Source organism: Schistocerca americana, unplaced genomic scaffold (genome assembly GCF_021461395.2).
Source record: "Schistocerca americana isolate TAMUIC-IGC-003095 unplaced genomic scaffold, iqSchAmer2.1 HiC_scaffold_137, whole genome shotgun sequence".
Lineage (NCBI taxonomy): Eukaryota > Metazoa > Arthropoda > Insecta > Orthoptera > Acrididae > Schistocerca > Schistocerca americana.
The window spans coordinates 482,501-487,500 of record NW_025725449.1 but is presented as its reverse complement, the minus strand read 5'-3'; positions in this window follow the sequence as shown (position 1 = coordinate 487,500).

Below are 5,000 nucleotides of genomic sequence, written 5' to 3'. Positions count from 1 at the left end.
CGCCATCTGTAGGTCTCCCGCGGCATGACGTCCTGCAACGACGATACCGCCATCTATGAGACGCCAAGCCGACCAAGACATCGATGGGCCCACAGTGCCCATCTTTCGACCCCACCCACAAAGCCTGCGTCCTCTGTCGACCACAGCACCCCAACGCCAGCGCCTCTGCCGCACGAAATCGTGGACCGGCAATCACTCCACCTGCGCCCCACTCCAACCGCCCAACTCGCAACTCCAGCGGATGAACGGCGGACTTTTCCCGCAGTCGCAATGTGCAATCCACCCCTATAACATGCGTTTCATGAAGAGTTATCTCCAATATGCGACATTCCCGCTGTCCCTATACATGAGCTGCGGGCTGTACCAGTTACGAGCTAGAGACGCGACCGCGTTGCTCTCTGTACGAATGCCGATGCTGAGCGGTCAGCTAGGAGGCGCTCCATCCATGTCGGTACCGGTGAGCGTTGCACTCGCAGTCGCAAGAACGTACGGCAAGTATATTACCTGGAAGAGTCAATGACAGTCCACGCCCCCCTGCGTGGGAAGAGTCTTTCTAGGCCATGACCCACCGGAAGGGCGCAGCGTCCCCCACCCCAGACATGTGACGTCACACCATCGGTATTGACGACTAGACTGATTCCTTATAATCATTTGCCATACACCGGTGGAAGCTGCCGAGACGAGTAACTACATAGCGGGCTCGCCGTGTCACTAATGTACAGAGATACAACAGTTTCGACTGGAACCGGATTAAACGTATACACGGCGCTGATTAGTAATAGATAGAGCCATCAGAATACAGATAATGTATACAACTGTCCGTATACATGCTGAAAGACTCTGCTCACAATCACAACCACACGTCAGCCACACACCCTTATCACGCACTACTCTCTGCCTGTAACACGCACACAGACAATATGTAAGCACCAGCATGGAACAACACCCAGTGCATCCTCTCCGCCACATTAGACAATCCACACTGTCATAACCAGACTGGGAGGTCCACTCAGAAAACAGAATATCCCACCCACCCGACAACCACCATTGCTCAGCCAAGCCACCAACACCCACACATGTCCTACACAGGGGTGCACCCAACATCACAATACTGCCTCCTCTCACAGCACACAAACAATGGCAGGAATGAAAGACACAGGTCTGCCACAAGCATGGAATGAGAGCGCCGCCTGTCATGAGCCAAAGGTGCATCCTGACGTGGCAAATCAGATGATGCCGCAGGCATCCACTTACTATAATCACAATCAACAAACCGGCCGCCCCGCCCCGCCCCCCATTAAACCTTTCCTTACAACAATGTGTACCTTAACCTAACCTATATCGTACCGTAACCTAACCTATATCGTACCGTAACCTAACCTATGTCGTACCGTAACCTAACCTATGTCGTACCGTAACCTAACCTATGTCGTACCGTAACCTAACCTATGTCGTACCGTAACCTAACCTATGTCGTACCGTAACCTAACCTATGTCGTACCGTAACCTAACCTATGTCGTACCGTAACCTAACCTATGTCGTACCTTAACCTAACCTATGTCGTACCTTAACCTAACCTATGTCGTACCTTAACCTAACCTATGTCGTACCTTAACCTAACCTATGTCGTACCTTAACCTAACCTATGTCGTACCTTAACCTAACCTATGTCGTACCTTAACCTAACCTATGTCGTACCTTAACCTAACCTATGTCGTACCTTAACCTAACCTATGTCGTACCTTAACCTAACCTATGTCGTACCTTAACCTAACCTATGTCGTACCTTAACCTAACCTATGTCGTACCTTAACCTAACCTATGTCGTACCTTAACCTAACCTATGTCGTACCTTAACCTAACCTATGTCGTACCTTAACCTAACCTATGTCGTACCTTAACCTAACCTATGTCGTACCTTAACCTAACCTATGTCGTACCTTAACCTAACCTATGTCGTACCTTAACCTAACCTATGTCGTACCTTAACCTAACCTATGTCGTACCTTAACCTAACCTATGTCGTACCTTAACCTAACCTATGTCGTACCTTAACCTAACCTATGTCGTACCTTAACCTAACCTATGTCGTACCTTAACCTAACCTATGTCGTACCTTAACCTAACCTATGTCGTACCTTAACCTAACCTATGTCGTACCTTAACCTAACCTATGTCGTACCTTAACCTAACCTATGTCGTACCTTAACCTAACCTATGTCGTACCTTAACCTAACCTATGTCGTACCTTAACCTAACCTATGTCGTACCTTAACCTAACCTATGTCGTACCTTAACCTAACCTATGTCGTACCTTAACCTAACCTGTATTGCGCCTTAACCTAACCTGTATTGCGCCTTAACGTAACCTGTATTGCGCCTTAACGTAACCTGTATTGCGCCTTAACGTAACCTGTATTGCGCCTTAACGTAACCTGTATTGCGCCTTAACGTAACCTGTATTGCGCCTTAACGTAACCTGTATTGCGCCTTAACGTAACCTGTATTGCGCCTTAACGTAACCTGTATTGCGCCTTAACGTAACCTGTATTGCGCCTTAACGTAACCTGTATTGCGCCTTAACGTAACCTGTATTGCGCCTTAACGTAACCTGTATTGCGCCTTAACGTAACCTGTATTGCGCCTTAACGTAACCTGTATTGCGCCTTAACGTAACCTGTATTGCGCCTTAACGTAACCTGTATTGCGCCTTAACGTAACCTGTATTGCGCCTTAACGTAACCTGTATTGCGCCTTAACGTAACCTGTATTGCGCCTTAACGTAACCTGCATTGCGCCTTAACGTAACCTGTATTGCGCCTTAACGTAACCTGTATTGCGCCTTAACGTAACCTGTATTGCGCCTTAACGTAACCTGTATTGCGCCTTAACGTAACCTGTATTGCGCCTTAACGTAACCTGTATTGCGCCTTAACGTAACCGATATTGCGCCTTAACGTAACCTATATTGCGCCGTAACGTAACCTATATTGCGCCGTAACGTAACCCACATTGCCCCTTAACGTAACCCACATTGCCCCTTAACGTAACCCACATTGCCCCTTAACGTAACCCAACACACGTTGGGCCTTAACCCAACACACGTTGGGCCTTAACCCAACACACGTTGGGCCTTAACCCAACACACGTTGGGCCTTAACCCAACACACGTTGGGCCTTAACCCAACACACGTTGGGCCTTAACCCAACACACGTTGGGCCTTAACCCAACACACGTTGGGCCTTAACCCAACACACGTTGGGCCTTAACCCAACACACGTTGGGCCTTAACCCAACACACGTTGGGCCTTAACCCAACACACGTTGGGCCTTAACCTGCTCTGTAATTGTCATACGACGCGTTAAATTAGTGTAGTGTTGCCTAACTGCAACCCCCGCAATATAGTTTGCTACTCGCACTGCCCGGTCCCCAGTGTATCGCTTCATGTTAAACACCTTGCAGCTATACACTGTAATGTGGATGGCAGCAGGACGTACATGCTCAATGCCCTTTGCAGTTGTTCATTGGCATTTGCAGTTGTTCATTGGCATTCGCATGTGCGAAGCACTTAGCCTACGCTGTGGTACGGCCTGTGTCAACTGTCCGCTGATGTTGTACGTCCAAATCACACACTGTACTGCACATTGGTCCTCATGTACTGAATGATACATCGTGGTACATGTGACCGTACAACGACTGCGCCAACAACGGCGAACCATGCGGTCCAAATGTTGTGCACTCAGCTACGTGTCGTCTCCCTATAAGAGCTGGATTGCAGTGTGGTATGCCCTGGATGGCGATCAGCATGAGCCGTCTGTTGATGTAGTGGCGCGTGTTGTCAGACGTAGTCGTCTCTTCTCACACACCGTGATAGCATGGTGCACTGCGTTCCACATCTGCGACATGCGACAGAGGCCGGTTGACAGTCGTTCGCGCAATGGACATCGCATACGTACGGGGGCCACCTTCCACGTGTTCGCGAAGCGTGCACATGTTGTTGCGTGTATGTGGGCAGACATAGTGTGTCGTGACACCTGACACAGGCATGCAACAATCGTTGAATTTGCAAATGGCGATGGACGCCTACGTTTGCTGGTGACGTTATGCAAATGAACAACTGGTAAACCGTTGTGGTGCGGTTGTTCTCGCTAGAGGTGAATCAGTGATGGCGACGATCGGTTGAGCTACCAACCGGTTGTTCCAGCGATACCCACCATGCCCACGAACGTGAATGGCATCTGGGTGTGAAGCGATACGCGGCGGTGGCTGGGTGGGACCGTCCCCGGCCGGTGAGGGGGGGCCTCCCGGCGTGCTGGCCGCGCGGTGCGTGGGCGCACGCGCTACAGCCGGCTGGTGGGGGCGGCCAGTGGCAGGCGCGCCGGCCGACGGAGGCGGCAGGCGGCGCAGCTGCGCGCCGGCGCACCCTGCACGCGGCGCCGTGCGGCCAAAGTAGGTCCTCGCGGGCCCGGTGCGAAGCGCGGTGGACATCTGCAGTGTGCTGGTCCGATTGAGGACTGTGTGCGCTGAGGATGCGCCGCCGCCCGGCGCTCGGCGCCGCGACGCCGTCTGCTGCTCGGTCGCCTCTGCGGTTCTCGCAGGTGGTTTGTATCGCAGCTGTGCGGACGTGTTGGCGCGTGCGCTGTGCTGGGAGAGTTCGCTTCGGCACCCAAGTGGGGCTTTTGTCCTTCTGTGGCGCTGGCGTTGGAGCTGCCGGTCACCGTAGGTGGCGCGTGTTGTCTCCCGCCGGCAATGCCACGACAGCACGCTCCCGGGCCTCTGTCGGCAGCGGCAAGCTCAGTTGGGAGCACGGGTGGTCGCACCTAAAGCGTCTACTCGCCAAACTCCGGGCGATTGCGCCTCTCTCGAACCCGACCAAGTACTTAGGACGGCGCTGCGCGCCGCCGGGACCTGAGAGGGTTTCGAGGTGTATTGTGCAGGGGAGCTCAGCCTCCTCCTGTTTGCAGAATAATTGAGCGGACGCTTGCGTGTTCGCGCGG